Raw genomic sequence first — 20,467 nt, forward strand, 5'->3', positions numbered from 1 at the left:
TCTGCTCTGAGTTACAGCACAATGGCACTAAATATACAGAACCAACTGATATTGCCAACATCCTGGCAAATAGGTTCAGTGCTAACTTTACCCCCCTCTAAATGGCCCAACTCTATACTGGAATAATGCAAAGTTCTTGTAATCATGGCAGCACAGGTAAAAACCACACTCTCCAAAGCCAGGAAAACAGCATCCATGGGACCTGACAACATGCCAGGCTACATTCTACATGAACTGCAGAATGAACTGGCACCCCACCTAAGCATAATGTTCAATCATAGCCTCACCTTAGGCTTTGTGCCCACTGAATGGCGCACGGCAATGCTTATCCCACTCCACAAAGGGGGAGCCACCATGGACCCCAAGAACTACTGTCCCATTAGCCTAATGAACGTACCATCATGGAACTTATAAACAAAGACACTGGTAATCTCCAAACTCTGGACGCTACCCAGTTTGGGTTTGTAAAAAGCAGATCATGTCTCCTAAACCTGATAGACTTATTTGAAGCAGTCACCAAAGCCGCAGATGAGGGTAAGGTATTTCACACAGCCTATCTAAATCTTGCCAAGGCTTTTGACACCATCCCCTACAATGGAATTATAGGGGTCCAGGGAAGTAAATAGTGTGGAAAGAACTAGCCAGGGAATTGTTATGGCTAGGCTTGTATAGGCCCTAGGGCTGATACCCTAGTACCAACCTATGAACCTATGAACCTATAAGATAAACTCACTAAACTAGGTATAAATCCCTATGTCACAAGTTGGGTTGCCAACTGGCTCACTGACAGAACCCTCACTGTGAAAGTAGCAGACTCCAAATCTGACTTCAAACCAGTGACAAGTGGAGTACCACAGGGTTCAGTCATCGGTCCTCTCCTGTTTGGTACCTACTTTTCTGAAGTACAGGCTATCACAGAAGGTCATTGGCTAATGAAGTTTGGTAGATGACTGCAAACTAGGAGCCATAATCAAAACTTCTAATGATGTGGACATCCTACAAAAGGGCCTCATGGAGACAGATGCCTGGTGTCAAAGCCATGGCCTCAAGCACAATGTCAAAAAGTGCATTGTCATCTTCTTTGGTAAAAACTCTGTACCCATGAGCTACCACATAGGTGCTAGTCTACTTAACACTGAAAGTGTGATAAGAGACCTTGGGACACAGGTGGATAGTAATCTCTCCTTTGATAATCACATGGCCACAGTAGTCAGGAAATCCTTCTACGTGGCACACCCCATCAGAAAATATTTCTCATCCAGGAAAAAAGAGGTCATTGTTCCCCTCTACTCAGCACTCATTAGACCCATTATGAAGTACAACACCCCTTTTGGTATGTACCTCACAAGACATCTACAACAACTGGAAAGGCTGCAGAAATACATCACAAAGAGGATTACCAGCCTCAAACAGATGCCCTACGCAGACCGTCTTAAAAAACTCCAGCTTTACTTTGTCGCATATCGCCTACTCAGAGGTGATCTCTGCCTAACATACAAAGCTATGTCAAACCCAGAGTTGATGGACATGCTCCACTTAAAGAAATCCCAATCCCTCTGAGCTGCACTCTCTAGGGACCTAAACCTTGTCACCACAATAAACAGAACATGCTGGAGGGATAGATTCCTGTCCCAGAGATTTCCCATACTCTGGAACAAACTACCTATTTATATCAAACAAAGTTCCTCATTAGCACTCTTCAAGAAAAAATCTTGATGATTGGATGGGAAATAAGAAATTCACCCCGGGGATCACCTCTGTGACTCTGCTCGACAGGGGTACAGGAAAATAATTTTCTTGGGTGGCGAAAGCCAGGGTACCTTTTTGGCTAGGCTTATATAGGCCCTAGGTCCAATAGCCTACTACCTACCTATGAACCTATGAATAAACATTCAGTGAAGCAATAAATACACAGAAAAATAAAATGCAGTACTATCTTTAACACAATATTCAATAAAACAAATAAACAGAAAAAAATAAAATGCAGTACTAACTTATAACACTGCAAGTCTGTACTTATCAGAGCTTGTAATAAAGTTGATGTATATATATAACAGCTAACCAAACAGCTCAAATATTCAGCTATTCAGCAGAAATAAATTCAGAGATAAGTGACTAAGACTTATAAGCACAGAGAAACCCTTTAGGCTAAAAGTTCAACACAGAATATTAATGAAGTAAGAATAACCCCCACTTACTGCAGAGAGACAGAGAGATCACAATATTCAGTGAAGCAAATAAATACACAGAAAAATAAAATGCAATACTATCTTTAATTAGCAGTCAAGTATTACTTTGTAGTTTGCAATTCATTTCTTTAGGAACAGTCATTGGTTTTGGAAGTGTGAAATTTTGTTGTCATTATAGTTATGGTCTGGTTAAGGGATTTTCATATAGCATTTACATGGCTGGTTTTGGTATTTCGAACATCGGTATTTTGATGTTTCAGTAGTTTGAGTTTTCTGGATTCTGGTCTGGGTAATATGGATTTCGTTGTTTTGAAGTAGATCATTATATGTATATATATATATATATATATATATATATATATATATATATTGTTTGTGTGTGGTGGGGGGTGGTCACATCATTTTCCTTACAAAAATGCCTGATACATGCGCAAAGGGATAAAGCCCTGAGTATCAGGATACAGACTTGGATTTGACTAATGGGGACAAAAGGCAGAGAAGCCTTTCTGGAAAGGTGGGAATAAATAGCAGATGCTGTCTTGTTGATCTGAGGGGAAAAGGACAGGGGGCTCTAGAATAGCAGAGCAGTGATTTTAAGTTGCACATCACTTTGCAGGTTGGCAGCCTGGTTTCCATTGTGTATGCAAAGATCAGCAGAGCCAACATCAGTCCTCTTTTTTCCATTTTTAAATGGGGCTGGGGTGTCACATCAACATTAGTCAATGTGTCCAAATCACCTAGAGCCAAAATCACATAGAGGCAATGTTTACATCACTGAGTGATTAGCCCTCATGTCCGCTCTGCATATTGCAGCCGCAATGCATGAGGTTGAAGAATGTAAGACATAAACTAAAACACTTCAAATGGCAGCCAACTAGCTCCAGCTCTTGCCTTACATTCCCCTAAAAGATGGGGTTAGGAATAGAATTTCCACCTTGAAAAGAGCAGTCTCCCCTTGGTGTAATAAAGGAAAATACATTTGATAAGACAGTAGGAACTAATGCAGTAGTGTTGCCAGTGTGGAGCAATAGGGGCAACTGCCCCAGCTGCAAAGTGTTGGGGTGTGCAATCAGCAGATCCCAATCTTTTGTTAATGTGATACTAACATTTGTGGTAAAACCTGAGCACTGTAGCATTCTGTAGCGGTGAAACCTGAGCACTGTAGCATTCTGTAGTGGTGAAACCTGAGCACTGTAGCATTCTGTGGGTGGTCTAAACTGTAGTAACTGCTCAGTGCATTGGTCTCCATTCTGTTGATTTGCTTCTTGCTCAGTGCATTGGACAGAGCAGTTTGCTACACTTTAAAAGTAAAATATATGTATATATATTTTTTTTCTTTTCTTTTTTTTTTTTTGTTAACTAAAACCTGGGCAGGATATAAACTGTAACAACTTTCTGCTATAGTTGTTACACTTTAAAAGAAGAAATTATGTTGGAGGATTTTGGCAGGACACAGAAATAGAACCTGAATGTCTGGGGCAGAAGGGAAAGAGGGTATGTCATGTATATGGCCACCTGGTTGGTGTGCCAATAGAAGAAATGCATGTTTCCCACAACCAAACTTTACTGAGATAAACCGAAATCCTGGCACTCCTCTAGTCAGTTATTTTATCAATATTGATAGGTCACAAATATTCTAGAAAAGATTTAAGTCTATTTTAGAAAATGTATTATTAAACTTTAAAACTACAAACTGAGGACACTGCAGTGTTACATTTATTTTAATTAATGACAATATGTTCATGCCTTAGAACATCTTTCTCACCTTTCTTTGACTAGCCTATTTACTGGCATATTTATGGAGACATGTTTTTAGAACCTGGCATAGTATGCAATTTATGCCTAGGTTTCTAATTGAACATTATAGAGACCCCCCACCTCCCAATCATGCAACAGTTTCTGTCACAACTTCCTTTCTTGTGTGCCATTTAAGATTGCCCAGATTTTCTACCAATGTTTTATAAAGAACAAAATAAAATGGTATTATTTAAATTCACTCTCATTTGCTACCTGCCTTCATATCAAGGTTATTGACTAATTTTATTTAAATTCATCTTATGTGGGACTTTATGTTGCCTTAGACCCAGTGCTCAGCTAAATATCGGGTGTTATCCAGGAATACGGTATGAGTTTGTGAATTGTTCTTTGGCAGTAGCCAGAAAATCAATCCCATTCAGTCAAACAGATTATCAAAAACTGTTTTTGTAAATGGGAGTAATTCCCAAAACCCTTATGAAAGAGTTTCACTACCTGTATTCCATAAACTAACTGACTCAATAGTCATATAACTTTTGGGTATGTTCATTTTCCCTCTTCAGCTGAAAAGGTTTGATTTTCTGGGTTTTGCTGAAGACTGACTCATAGACATAAATGAAAAATGTCCTCATTTCTTCAAGGATTTATTTTTCAAGCTGTCCCACAGTCAAGGTGTGACTGGTGGGTGTGTAGTTACAAATCTTCTATTGATTTTGCCTTTAGGAAGAAGTATTTTATATTTTGTTAGTCCCATAGAATCACTTCAGTGACAGCTGTGCATGGAGCAGACAATATTATTGAAAAATCTGCCTTAGTTCTTTTAATATGACAGAATGCATTTGATGAGACCCCCACTATATTTGTAATTGACTGCTTAGCAAGTTTTGTTATATCTTCTGTCACAGAAATATTAATGCTTTCTTCCAATACATGAGTATTTATGTTGCTTAGGTACAGCTTTTTGTCTGTTGTTTTTCCATTGTCTGCCTGTCTGTAGGTAAGGTGAAAGGCTGTCCCTTGTTGTGATGACAGGCCTGGGACCACCATCGAAACTCCTGTTGTAGGCAGGGAATCAATGTTATGATTGTCTCTAGGCTGTGACAATGCTGAGTCCAAACACTTTTTAGATACCATTGTAGTTTCCTCATATGCAGTTTGGCATATGGAATTAGTAGAATGCAAGATGCCATGAAACCCAGGGCCTGCAGAATTTTTCTTGCAGGGAGCTGAGTCCTTGTTGCCATCATTTGAAAGTAATGAGTCAGTTGCCCTTGTTTGTCTGACATAAGATAAGCCATCTGGGTAGTTGTGTTCAAGCTTGCACACAGGAATATTATATCTTGAGAGGGCACTAGTTTTGATTTCTTTTCGTTTACTGTGTACCCTAGGCAAATTAGTAATCTCTTTACAAAAGCCAGATGCTTTAGAAGAATGTCCTTGCTCTCTGCTTGAATAAGGCAGTCATCCAAGTAGGGGTATATGTGAATTCCTTTTTGTCTGCAAAATGCAATTACTGGTGCCAGGCATTTTGAGAAGACCCTGGGCGCAGTAGATAAGCCAAAGGGCAGTGCAGAGAATTGATAATGCATTGAGCCTGCTATGAATCTGAGGTATCTTCTGCACGATTGTCTGATTGGGACATGCAGGTATGCCTCCTTGAGATCTAAAGTAACTAGCCAAGCCTCTTTGCCCAACATGGGCAAGAGTTGTTGTAGTGTTAACATTTTGAATTTTGGAACATCCAGGAAAGTATTTAGGATTGACAGGTCCAGTATTGGTCTCCATGCTTTGTCTTTTCTGGGTACTAGGAAAAGTCGTGAGTAAAATCCTTGGCCCTGTTCTTCTTGTGGAACATTTTGAATAGCTCCCATATTCATAAGAGCTGTAATCTGTTTTTGTGCCTCTGCCCATTGGTTTTGTGGCAGGTTTGGCATACCTTTTGGTTTTGGAAGCGTGTGGAAGTGGAACCTGTACCCTTGAGAAACTATATTCAACATCCATTGGTCTTGGGTGATCATGTGCCAATTTTTTGAGAAAAGTGCTAGCTTTCCCCCTAGGGGTGCTGTTAACTGTTGAGAGCTTGGCATTTGCAGAGGGAAGTCATTGTGACTGTTTCCTATAAGGTTGTGATTTGTCTTCTCTTCCTTTGGGGGCTGAAGCACCCCATTGTTTAGGTCTGTAGGAGCCTTGGGGCTGAGATCTGCCTCTTGGGCATCTGTATCTGCCTCTTTGTGGCCTGTCTGACACTGGAAAGGACCAATTTTTTGAAGGCCAGTTCCTGCTGAATCTAGGTGGCTGAACCTGTAAGAAATCTTTCACAGTTTGCATTGACTTTGCTTTATCCTCCATTTTCTTTAAAACCTCTTCTGCCTTAACACCAAACAAAGTTTCATGCTGTAGTGGAGCATCCAATAATTTCATTTTAACATGGTCAGGTAAACTTTGTTCTTTTAACCAAGCATGTCTTCGGATAACTGAACCTGTAACTGCGGCTCTACAAGAAGCCTCTAATGAATCAAAATCACATTGCAGAGTATGCTTTCCCACTTGTTCAACTGCATGCAATAAATCCTGCATTTCTTTACTGTCAGGACCTTCTACATTTTCTGCTTTAACAATGACATGGGATACTGCTGATTTTTAAGCATGTGAAACTGACAGTTTAGAGCTCTTACAGCTAAAGTAGCAGAAGTGTAAACTTTTTCCCCCATCTTTCCAGAGCTCTGGAATCCCTATCCGAGGGGACAGGATTTTTGGCAGTGGAAGCTTTCACCCCTTTTGGACCCTGAGAAATAGTTTCTGGGTCCACAGCAGGGTTTTTGCAAAGAAATTTATGAGAGTCAGGGACCCTGTAGTACCTGTCTGGCTTTACTGGTGCAGGGGGTAAAAAATCTGGAGACAGACTGGATTCAGAGAAAACATCATCAACAATATCAAGCACAGGGGGGATAGCCAAGGGCCTGTGCTGAGGCAATAGAAGGAAATCTCTGAGCCTTTTCTTGGATTCTGAGTAATCCTGGCTCTCCCAATGGAAATGCTCCCTCATGGTGTGCAGGGTTTCCCCAAAAGAGTAAACCTCAGGCGGTGAGGCAGAAAGAATGGACTCTTCTGCATCAGAGTCCTCATAGGGAGGGAGAGAATAGCCCTGGTCAGAGGAAGAATCAGAAGAAATGGAAACCTGATCAGAGGAATCATAATCAGTGTCTTGCCTAGGCCTTTTGTCAGGAGGGGGATGGGAGCCCCTGATTAAAGTAATAAGGTCTTCAGCCATTTTAAGCATCTGTTTCTTAGGCATGGATGACTGTTCTGGAGAATGTTGCACTTGTTTCTTTGTCCTTAAAAGTGTTTTTGACTTTGTCTTTGCTGCTGTAGCACCTTTAATTGTAAGCTGTAAAGGTCTGAAAACACCCTCAGAAGCCAGTGCCTGCTCAGCGGCTCCGGACCCATCTGAGGGTATATTTTCCGTAGGCCCAATACCTTGAGTTTCCACAGGCCTAGGTGTCTCAACGGGGCTGTTGGTTGCGGCCTGTGGCTCTGAGGTAGCGGGTGTCAGGGGCTGCGAAAGCACGTCACTGAGAACCGGCGAACCGGCGACTGGCCTAGAAGAGGCTTCATCGTCAGTTTTGGACCTCGGATGCCTGTCTTTTTCTTTGTCTTTGCGTTTTTTATAAATTCTGGTCGTCGGTTGTTCTGACGGCATTATGTAATTAAATCTTCATCCAAAATAATGTAAAGCAAAATCAAACCAACATTTAATAGTGCATTTGTTAAATCTAGCACAAAACCGACAACTAGTGACGTCGTGGTCAGGGCCTAGGCAAGGAATGCAGTAAGAGTGGAAGTCCTTATGAGGTATTTGCTTCCCACAAGAAATACAATTATTAACTTTTACTGACATCGGACTGGAGCAAGAAAAAGTTTCCCCAATGGGGTACTTAGCTTTATTGAAGACTTCGGTTCTGAAACTCAATTTTGAAAATCTCAGGAGTCAGCCGACCGGCACTTGCGAACTGCTTATGCTTCGGGCACCACGCGGCAAGAAAGACTGAAGAAAATGGCATCGGTTGCAACTTTTATACCCCTGGGGCACTGACGTCAGGGAAGGAGCGACAGCAACCGATGCCAGACTAAGACTTTGGAACTCGGGCCAACTACGGGTTGCCTGCCAGCAGGATAACCCAAGTGTAATGATTGCAACAGTGAAACACGATGAACATGGTTTGATTTTCTGGGTTTTGCCGAAGACTGACTCATAGACATAAATGAAAAGTTTCTTCATTTCTTCAAGGATTTATTTTTCAAGCTGTCCCACAATCAAGGTGTGACTGGTGGGTCTGTAGCTACAAATCTTCTATTGATTTTGCCTTGAGGAAGAGGTATTTTATATTTCGTTAGTCCCATAGAATCACTTCAGTGACAGCTGTGCATGGAACAGACAATATTATTGAAAAATCTGCCTTCGTTCTTTTAATATGACAGAATGCATTTGATGAGACCCCCACTATATTTGTAATTGACTGCTTAGCAAGTTTTGTTATATCTTCTGTCACAGAAATATTAATGCTTTCTTCCAATACATGAGTATTTATGTTGTTTAGGTTCAGCTTTTTGTCTGTTGTTTTTCCATGAACAAAGAAAATATTTTCTGGAGATTTGTGTTTTTCCTAGATTCATTTCCACCAAACCTGCTTTTTCTCCTAATTCACCCTGTAGCTGCACTGCTTTCTGCTGTATTTTTTATCTGTTTTGTACCACTCTTCATTACACTTCACTTCAGTGCTATGTTTTACTTTAAGTCAAAATGTTCCTCTGCTAGTTTGGTCTGTGGCAAGTAGAAAGGAGCCCAGATCGTTGCCCAGGAAATCTGGGTTCAGTTAGCAGTCCTGGCTAATGAAGAGTCAGCTGGGAGGTGGGAAAAGAGTACTATTTTGCTGGTTCACATATGCTGGGGAAAGGGGTCTTCTTTGGTTAGTGCCACTGCTATTGGTCAGTAAAGACAGGGTGGGGTACAGATTGGGGGTGTGTAATCAGATGTCTGTGGGATGCCATGGTTATGTTAATGAATATTGTGTTTATGGGGGTTAGGCCTTGAAATTTGACATAAAGAAAAAAATCTGTCTTTGGCAAGCAGTATGATGCTATTCTGGGCTGCCTCAATCTCCTCTTTGGCCTCAAATCATGATTTAGGTCCAGCAGAACTACTGCCTTTGGGAAACTGGAGATGATGAGGGTTTGCAGGAGTAGTTAATGGTCAGCTGTGGGAGGACATGGGTGGGGCTGAGAGCCAAAAAAACACATTAAAAAATACTTTTCCTCTCCTGGCTGATTTACCCCCTTCTGTCCACATATGCTGTGATCTGTCCTGTTTTGATTTTATATAGTCTCAGATCACTTTTGCTTTTGTGCTCACTTGTCTAACTACTTTTTTGAGCCACATAAACTCTGACTTCGTTTTAATTTACATTCCTGTGCCTAATACAAATGGCTGTTTTTACCAGCTCTTGTTATTTTCCTTTCAGGTCGGCTCTACTGCTTTTCCACTGGCAAGTCTGTTACCATCTACAAATGTTTACTCAAGTCTTATTTGTCTGTTTACTCTCATTTTTTTAAACTTGGTAGACCATCTTATCATTTGCTGTTGGTCTGTATTTCCTCATTTCAGTAACTAAACAGGCAGAAAATCAAACATTTGGCATATACAAACTCCGGGTTTTCTGTTATTTTAGTGAGTCATTAAGGAGGCAGGCTTACTACTTATTTTTTCTTCATGCCTGCTACTTTTTTTGCAAATAAAACATAATTTGTGATTGATGCCACATTGTGGAGACATGTACTGTTGTGACAGGGTGCCGTTATTGCAATCTAAAGATCATGGCCTGTCTACTCAAGAATTCAAGACAACTGGCTATGCTTGCCATTCTACACTCCATTACAACAGCAAATTCAATACAAGGCTCCCTACACAAGATGATCTGCTTTCCTGCTACTATGATACACCACAATTTTAGATCATCATGTGTATTGTACCTAGTCAGCCACTGTAGCTAGATAGCATGTGCATATCAGTTGCTGAACACATGCAAGATCAGTGCCATTTTGTATTGTCAGCCAGAGTGAATGCAGGTATGAATGGAGATGCACATGTGAGTCTGTTTGAAGTAACAAGTCAGTCAGTTATCTTAGATATATGTTTCAGTTACCGCTCCTGATGTGTTTATGTACAATAAACAACTTGAACCTTTCACAGTGCCTCAGTGTCTCATTTGAATACAAGAGATGCGCAACATGGTGTCAGAATGGGGTCTGAACTGAAGCAGTTCACAAACTATGAGGCACAAAGTTAGAAGTGAAGGAAGAAACAGGAGCCAACTCGCAAATAGGTCAGTGATTATTCAAAGGTACTTAAACTTATTTAAATTAAATTTCAGTCACCTAATGTGTGGTGAAGCATTCAAAATAATTACTGAGATAAACACAATGTCTGAAATTGTGACATACTGATAAAAGTATTTAAAATAAATACAAAAGTGTTCAAAGTAATTTCCGATGTGTTAAAATGTATGAAAAGGCTGAAACAATCTCATTTTTTCACAATCTGTTACTTTTTTGCATTAACTGAAAGTTTTCAAAGTATCTGACGTGTCTGGAGTGCTTGCAGTGTTAAAGTGAAGCCTTTTAGAGAGATTGTTATGCATTTAGGCATAATTACAAGTACCTCATCTATGCTTATAGTTAAAAGTATTTTGTTGTTATGGCAGAGGGATTTCACAGACCTGGACCGCTGGTGTTTGATAATAATATTGGTGAGAATTGGCGAGTGTTTGAGCAAGAATATGATATTTTCATACAGGCTGCATTTTCTGATAAGGATACACATACAAGAGCATTCATACTTCTTAATTTAACTGTTGGAAGCCATTGAGAGGGAATGTTCATTTGTATATGCACCTGCTGTGCATGCAGGGAGGGGAAGAACCACCATATTGTGACACAGGCTGAAACCCAGGAACACCCAGAGTGCTTAAAACATAAATTTAGAAAAAATGTGTAACCCTCAGATAAATATTACCATTAAAAAAGCACATGTTTTACATAAGAAATCAAAAGCCTGGTGAAACTATAGCAGCGTATATCACTGACTTAAGAAATAAAGCAAAAACATGCTAAGATGAAAAATAAATACAAACCGAATGGGACCACAACACCCAACATCATTGTTAGCTGTCGTAATTGTGGTGGCAGTCATGAACCTAAGCAAGAAAACAGCTTAGTTTTTGGTCAGCAATGTCACAAATGTAAAAAGTGGAATAATTTCAAAAGGCTTTGCAAATCTAAAGTGGCACATACTTTTAGTAAAAGAGAGCATCCAAAGAAGCAAGTAGATCAGATAGAGAGCTGTGAGTAAACATTCTATGTTGATGGTGTCTCTGTGACTAATGAAAAAGTTAATATGGTAGATTATCAGCTGGCAGAAAAGAGTGAAACATTTTGTACTGTTCGGATTAATGGACAACCTGTAGAGCTCAAAGTAGACACTGGATCCAAGTGCAATGTAACATTAACACAAATGTTTGCCAAAGTAAGAGGTGGTGAGAAACTTTGATTCAGTGTGCAAAACTAGTTGCCTATGATGGTGAAAAGATTCAGACTGATGGCACAGTAGTTATCACATGCTATTCTGCTGGGAACAGCTATGACTTGCAGTTTTACATAGTCAAAAGACACATGCAGTCATTGTTAGGCTCAAAGACAGTTTGAGAACGGGACTGATTTCATTTAATTAAGATGTCCATCATACAAGTCTGAACAGCCATGATAGTTTTACACAGTATATTTTTAGTGAATATGCTGATATTTTCATAGAAGAGCTTGGCAACTTCCAGTCACACATTCTATGAAGTTAAACCATAAAGTAAGAGTTGTCAGACCAGCAAGGAAGATTCTGGCAGCAATGCTGAGCAAAGTAAAAGCAGCACTAGACAAAATGGTGAATTTAGGTGTAATTACTCCAGTAAAAGAACCAATGGAATGGGTATCCTTCATGGTCATAGCTCATAAGAGAAGCTCAGATGATATTTGAATATGTATTGATCTGAGAGACTTCAACAAAGCACTTAAATGTCCTCATCATCTAATGCACACAGTAGATGACTTTGCTGTTCTCACGCCATGTAAGCATCTGAGCCCCCCAAGCTTTTCTGTGTTGGAGGGAAGCCTTCTAGCTTATCAGTAGTAGTGGTAAGCACTAGGTAGCCTATCTACCACAAGAGCAGTGGTTTATGGCCCAGAAATTGTAGTTTACTGGCTGTTTGGGCAGTTTTTCCATTTCTTTCAACTTTCTGGTTTAAAAGCCTGCGTTTGCACTTTTCTCGCCTTTACTATAACTAGTCTAGTCCAGATACAGATTTGCTGTATCCAGGACTGTATGTAAGCTTCTGAGCCTCCACAAGCCTTTCTGTGTTGGAGAGAAGTCTTCTAGCTTATCAATGGGAGTGGAAAGCACTAGGTAGCCTATCTACCATAAGAGGAGTGTTTTCTGGCCCAGAAATTGTAGTTTATTGGCCATTTGAACAGTTTTTCCATCTCTTTCAACTTTCTGGTTTAAAAGCCCATGTTTGCTCTTGTTTCCCACCTTTCCTGTAACTAGTCTAGTCCAGATACAGATTTGCTGTATCCAGGACTGTATGTAAGATTCTGAGCAGTGCCAAAGTCTGCTCTTCAATTTTTCCCTTAGATCTGCTAGTTCTCTCCTGTCCTGCACTTTTACTAGCTTATTAGTCTAGCACGTTACCAGACTTCTTGTAGCAAATACTGTAGGACACAAAAGTTCTACCAGCACTAAACGTTCTACAAGGAAACAGCTCCAGTACTTATTATTAATGCCCACCCCTCCAGGCATGTCTAAAGGTCAGTTCCTTGTGCTTTTTCCTATTAACCTGGTTAACTTAGGCATCCTGAGGCAATGTAGCAACTGCCTCATATACACTGACAACCCTCTCCTCTTACCTCCCAACACTCAGACTTGCGATGCACTTATATACCTAACTTGGAAGCCACGCACTCTCTAACCAAGACCGGAATAGCTGGTCAAGAGGAGAAGGACAACACTTGCACCACATCACATGGAACACATAGCCCTTCAGAACACACACCAGCACTGCCTTCACATAAAAACATAAACCACACACCCACCTTCAAGGAGGCTCTCAATAAAAATTTACCCAAACATCAGAGACCTCCAAGGCAGAAATGCACTCGACCACCACAACACAACACTAATCACGAGACAAATAAATCTCCTAAACAGTGTGCCACTCAACCAAAGCCCCTAAAGCAAAACAGCATGCCCAACACAGTAGTCATAGGTGACTCAGCACAGTGAGGCACATTGATGCCCCACTCACTAGGTTGAATAAGGAGAAAGTAACAGTCAGCTGCCCATGAGGTGCCAGGCTCCATCACATAATGCACACACTCAGGTCCCTCAACAACAACCACAAATGTGACTCTATCATTGTACATGTGGATGTGAATGACCTGAGACATACCTCCCTGAACTACATGAAAAGAGACATGGAAGAGATCTCAGACTATACTCAGACAGTACAAGGAGAAAATTATTGATTTCAACAATTGGCTAATTTTCTGGTGACATTCTAAGGAGATTCAGTATTTGTCTGCCTGGGGTGACATGACTGACAAACCTCAATGCTTTGCCAGAGATGGCCTGCATTTGTCACCTCTGGGTTTCTGGATACTGGCCATGGCTCTTGCCATCCCTATAGTGCCTTTTTAGGCAGTGCTCCAAAGACCAAATTACCACCATAACAGCTACAAACAAATGCAGTCTGAGGGTCATGCTGCTCAATGCTAGAAGTCTAAATCTCAAAATGCACTCGCTTGAAGCACTCCTTAAAATGGAGAACATCGACATCTGTGCCGTAACAGAGACCTGATTCAAGGCAGCAGAAAGCACCCCTGCACTACTAGGCTATAACTCATTCCACAACCTTTGGCTCCAGAACTTGGACCAAAGCTCCAAAGATGGTGGTGTTCTCATATTCATAAAGGATGCACACACTTCCAGACTCATAAAGCATATGAGATACTTCGGGTGCAGCTAATACTGGATAAGACAGCAATTCAATTCGTAGCCTGCAATAGGTCCCCAACCTTGTCCCAAGACTCACACTCCACATTCCTAAGCACCCTGGAGAATATTAGGGTCCAACCTAACACTCTCATACTGGGCGATTTCGACTACCCCTCCATTAACTGGGAAAACTATTCATGTACCAATACACTTGTCCAACGTTTCCTGTAATTCATTAATTCCAATGCCCTGGACCAGCTCGTTCTTACCCCAACTAGAGTTAGCATCCTTGACCTGATCATTACTAACATGGGTGACTGTTGCTCTACACCAGTAGTCAACTCATCCCTAGTTAGATCTGACCACAAACTAATCACCTTGGAAATCCACATCCCTCCTACACACACACACACACACACACACACACACACACACACACACACACACACATACACACACACACACACACACACATACGCAAATGTTACCACCATGAAAAACTTCTCCAAAGCTAAATTTGGGCTCCTAAAAACAGAGGTGGCTAACGTTACGGCACCCATGCAAATGGAGATTAGTTGCATGACTGCCGAATCATACACCAATGCACTGTATGAACATGTACACAAATGCATGGATCTTGCCATACCCAATCAAACCAAGATGCTCTCCTCCAGAAAAAGGAAGCCGATCTGGTGGTTCCCTGCCATAAACAAATTCTGCAACAGAAGGAAGAAACTGAAGCAGAATAAGGTGAAGTCCCAAGACTGGAAAAACTCCCTTATCAGCCTCAATAAAAAGTTGAAATTTCTCATCAAATCCTCTAAAGCTAGCTATGAAGACAGAATTGCAGCAGATAGTAAAGACAATCACAAAGCCTTCTATAGTTATGTATAGAATCTCCAAGGCAATACCCAGATTTGCTCTGAGCTACTGCACAATTGTACCTCCCATGCTGAGCCAACAGATATTGTCAATATACTGGCCAACAGATTCAGTGCCACAGTTACCACCCCCCACCAAAGGACCAGTCGCAATATCAGTAGATTGCAAGGCATCCTGTATTACTGCTGCACAGGTTAAAACAGCACTGTCCAAGGCCAAGAATACAGCTTCTATGGAACCTGACAATATCCCTGGCTGTGTTCTACATGAACTACAGAGTGAACTGGCACCTTACCTGTACATCCTGTTCAATCACAGCCTCACCTCAGGCTTTGTCCCTACTTAATGGCACACTGCCACATTCATCCCTCGCCACAAAGGAGGAGTGACTACAGACCCTGGGAACTATCGCTCCATTAGCCTGATGAGTTTGATATGCAAAGCTATGGAACACATCATCATGGACCTAATAAACAAGGATATAGGGAACCTCCAAACTCTGGATCCCACACAGTTTGGTTTTGTGAAGGGTAGATCATGCCTGCTCAACTTGGTCAACTTATTTGAGTCAGTCACCAGACCTGTGGATGAGGGCAAGGTGGTTCATACACCTTACCTTGATCTGGCCAAGGCCTTTGATACCATTCCCCACTCAGGAATCATAGAAAAACTCACTAAGCTAGGCATCGACCCATGTATCACTAGGTGGGTTGCAAATTGGCTCACAGGTAGAACCCACAATGTGAAGGTAGCTGACTCCAAGTCAGACTGCCGAACAGTCACGAGTGGAGTCCCACAGGGATCAGTCCTGGGTCCTCTCCTGTTTGGTATCTACTTCTCTGAGGTCCAGGCCAACAAAAAGGGACTCTGGCTGACAAAGTTTGCAGACAATTGTAAGTTGGGAGATATTATTAACTCCCAAAATGATGTTGACATCCTACAGAAAAGCCTCACTGAGACCAACAACTGATGCCATAACCATGGCCTTAAGCTCAATGCCAAAATATGTGTCATCATCCCCTTTGAAAAACTCAGTCCCCATGAATTACCACATTGATGGTAGTCCACTAAACACAGAAGGTGTTATTAGAGATCTGGGAACACAGATTGACAGCAACCTCTCTTTTGACCACCACATTGCCTCTGTGGTCAGAAAGTCCTTCTATGTGGCACATCTCATTGCTAAGGGTTTTGCATCCAGGTAGAAAGAGGTCATTGTCTCCCTCTACTCTTCTCTCATTAGGCCAGTCATTGAGTACAATGCCTCATTTGACATGTACCTCACTAAACATCTGCAACAACTGGAGAGGCCAAAAAGGTACGTCACAAAGAGGATCCTAGGCCTTAAACATTTGTACTACATGGAAAAAACTCCAACTATTCTCTGTCTCATATCGCCTACTTAGAGGTGATCTCTGCTTGACTTACAAAGCCATGTCTGACCTAGCTCTGTTAGAAATGATACATCTAAAGAAATCCCAATCCTTCCTCACCACATGCTCCAGAGGCCTCAACCTCATTACCACAATCAACAGAACATGCTGGAGGGACAGGTTCATAACCAAGAGACTGCCTATGCTATGGAATAGACTTCCCATACATGTCAAGCAGAGCACCTCACTGGCCCTCTTCAAGAGAAATCTTGATGAGTGGATGAGAAATAGAAAATTTATCCCAGGGATCACTCCAGTGGCTTTTCTCAACAGAAGCACTAGGAACTAAGGTCGGGTGGCACAGTGCCAGGGTAATCCTATGCGCTAGGCATGTAAAGGCTCCTGGCCATTAGCATTGTACACACCTATGAACCTATAAATGCCACTGTTTTTCTGTCTTATAGGCAAAAGTTCCTTTTGGCAAATTTTGCTGGATAACAAATCTTTATTGTTAACCACTTTCAGTACACCATTTGGTAGATACAGATTTTTGAGAATGCCACTTGGGATAAGTTCTGTCAGTGAAGTATTTCAACGTGTGATGGAACACATTTTTTCTGGTTATCCATGTGCTATTAAAGTAAACATTATTGTAGGGGGCAATGGTGAACATGATAGAAACCTCAAGAAAGTTCTAGACCATGCTCATAAAGTAAATCTTAAACTGAATCTTCAGAAATGTAAATTCAAACTGAAAGAAGTTCCTTATGTGGGCCATTTGTTTACCAGTTCTGGCTTACAACCAGATCTGCAAACCGGGAACCATTACTGAATCCCCAAATGATGTGGATAGTCTACAAAAGGGCCTTACAGAAACAGATTATTGGTGCCAGAGCCATGGGCTCAAGATCAATTGCCAAGAAATGTACAGTTATCCCTTTTGGAAAAAAACATGTACCCGTGAATTACCACATAGGTGGCAGTACACTAAACTCTGAAAGTGTGATAAGAGACTTAAGGACACAGGTGGACAGTGGTCTCACCTTCAATAACCACATCACCACAACAGTCAAGAAATCCTTCTATGTGGCACACCTCATCACTAAGGGCTTTTCATCCAGAAAAAAGGAGGTCATTGTCTTCCCTCGTTAGACCCATTATAGAATAGAACGCCACATTTGGTATGTACCTCTTAAGACATCTGAAACAACTGGGAAGGCCGCAGAAATACCTCACTAAAAGAATCACAGGCCTAAAGCAGATGCCCTACACTGACTGCCTTAAAAAACTCCAACTATACACTGTCGCATATCGTCTACTCAGAGGCGATCTTGCTTAACATACAAGGCCATGTCAAACCCAGAGCTGCTGGTCATGCTCCAGGGAACTAAACCTTGTCATCACAATAAACAAAACATGCTGGAGGGATAGGTTCCTGACCCAGGGACTCCCCAGACTCTGGAATAGACTGCCCATACATGTCAAGCAGAGCACCTCTGTGGCCCTCTTCAAAAGGAACCTTGACGATTGGATGGGAGAAAAGAAATTCACCCCGGGGATCATGTCAGTCGCCCTGCTAGACAGGGGTCCAGGGAAGTAAACAGTGTGGGAAGAAATTGCCAGGGAATTGTTATGGCTAGGCTTCTATAGGCCCTAGGGCCAATAGCCTAGTACCAGCCTATAAACCTATGAACCTATGAATCTGTCTAAGCAAGCAACAATTCTTGAGATGCCAGTTCCAGAAAATCTCACATCTTTACAATGCTTTCTTGGTATGGTCAGCTATTTAGGAAAGTTAGTCCCAGATCTGAGTAAGCTTTCAGAACCCTTACATAAGCTGATAAAATGTACACTGGTCCTGGTTGGAACAACAAAGAGCATTTGATATTCTGAAACAGAAAATTGCCACTCCACCCACATTGAGATATTACGATGTTCACAAACCTGTAACTCTTTCATGCGATGCTTAAAAGTATGGTCTTGGTGCAGCATGTCTTCAAGAAGGCTTACCAGTAGCCTATGCATCCAGAATTTTAACCCAAACTGAAATGCAGTACGCTCAAATTGAAAAAAAGCTTTTGGCAGTAGTATTCTCATGTTCACAGTTCAGTGATTATACTTATGGCAAACATATGCAAATAGAGACTGATCACCAACCTCTGGTGACAATTCTAAAAAAGTCAATATATACAGCCCCTGCAACGCATGATGTTAAAATTGCAAATGTACAATTTCAATATTGCCTATACAAAAGGCAAATATCTCTAACTTGATGATGCTTTGTTGACAGCACCCAGAGAAACAACAGTACAGTATGAAAATGAGAAAGCAGACTTTGAAGTCATGGAAATCAGAAATTTTCCCTCGTCATGGCTTGATGAACTCAGAAATTACACACCCTCAGACCCAATTCTCCAGAAGGTGAAACATTTTATCAGTCAAGGATGGCCAGAACAACAAGCTAGTTTACCACTTGACATACAGAAGTATTTTTCTTACAGAGATGAGCTCATGATGGAAGATGGCATCATCACGAAAGGTCCTAAAGTGGTAATTCTTGCAGCATTACAATAGGAATATATCAGAATTTTGTTTTGTGGTCACCCGGGTACTGATTCAACCAAAGTAAGTGCAAGAGGCATAGTTTTTTGGCCTTCTATGTCAAAAGATATAGAGAAGGAAACTCTACCATGTTCATTCTGCAACAGCAATAAATTGCACCAACAGAAAGAACCACTTCTGCTAAACCAGATTCCAGAATTACCATGGTCAATGGTTGCTACTAATATTTTCAAATGGAATAGTCAGCATTACTTAGTGTTAGTAGACTCTTACTCAAATTGGTTTGAAATTGACCTTCTTCCTAACTTAATGCCCAGCACTGTCATTATGAAATTGAAGAGACATTTTTCTGTCCATACTAGTCCGCACAATGTCATTTCTGACAATGGTGTACAGTTTACAAGTCAGCAGTTCAAGAAATTTACTGATTCTTTGGACTTTGTTTATGTTACTAGTAGTCTGAGTATCCACAGTCCAATGGATTAGCTGAGTATGCAGTTCAAACTGAGAAACATTTGTTGGAAAGATCCAAGAGAGATGGTACCAATGTTTTTCTTAGCTTACTCAATCTCAGAAACATTCCTTGAGATAACTTGGTTGGTTCACCTGATCAGAGATTAATGTCCAGATAGATGGGAATGACTTTACCAATCAATAAACAATTCTTAGTACCAAATGTAAAGAACAACAGAGTGGTCAAGGCTGAACTTATGAAAAAAAAACATCAGTCGCAGAAGTTATACTACGATAAGTCCAGCAAACCTCTTAGACCATTAAGACAAGGAGAAGTTGTGAGAATGCAAACTAAAAGATATGACTGAGTGGGTATTGTCAAAAACCTCTGTGAACAATGAAGATCTTACATCATACAATCTGAAGGAATGGATTTCAGAAGGAATTGAAGACACTTATTTCCAGTCTCCAAAACAGTGACGCAGCATATTGCCTGTTCTAGAGACTATTTCTCAGAGTGACTCTACACGAGCTTAAATTCTAGAGGATAGTGTACTTACTTCAAGTAATCCTGATGTAATTCTCAAAGTCCCAGTTGTAAAAGAATCCCCAGTGACTGCCCTGTTGCTAAACCCAATCAAAGTTTTTATGTGACCAGATCGGGTAGAATTTCCAAACTCATTTCGAAATACACATTGACTTGGACTTGAATTCATTTGTTGTTATACGTTGATGAGATATCTAGCTTGTTAAAATATCTTGTTCTCCTGTTGCATGTTGAACAAATCAAAGTGGGATGATGTAGAGCACTGTGTGTATTGTACCTAGTCAGCTACTGCAGCTAGATAGCACGTGAATATAATTTGTTGAGCATGTGCAAGATCAGTGCCATTTTGTATAGTCAGCCAGAGTGAATGCTGGCATGAATGGAGATGCACATGATGTATGTTTGAAGTAATGTCAGTCATTTAGCTTAGCTATGCGTTCCAGTTACCACTCCTGATGTGTTTATGTACAATAAACAACTCAAACCCATCACAGTGCCTCTGTGTCTCATTTGAAGACAACAGATGTGTGACAACCATGATCTCAAGTGCTGTACAGGAAAACAAGTTATTTTAGTAAAAACAGAGTGAAATAACCATTCAGTTTGTTTCCAT

The 20,467-nt window shown here is 41.0% G+C and overlaps 1 protein-coding gene across 1 annotated transcript in view; it reads right to left on the reverse strand.

Annotated features, from left to right (window-relative positions):
* Window positions 1–20,467, reverse strand: part of LOC122809460 (sterol 26-hydroxylase, mitochondrial-like) — an 858,859-nt gene that overhangs the window by 47,848 nt on the left and 790,544 nt on the right. The gene's annotated exons all lie outside the window — the stretch shown is intronic.

Source organism: Protopterus annectens, chromosome 8.part0 (assembly GCF_019279795.1).
Source record: "Protopterus annectens isolate FY-2018-M chromosome 8.part0, PAN1.0, whole genome shotgun sequence".
Taxonomy (NCBI): Eukaryota; Metazoa; Chordata; order Ceratodontiformes; family Protopteridae; genus Protopterus; species Protopterus annectens.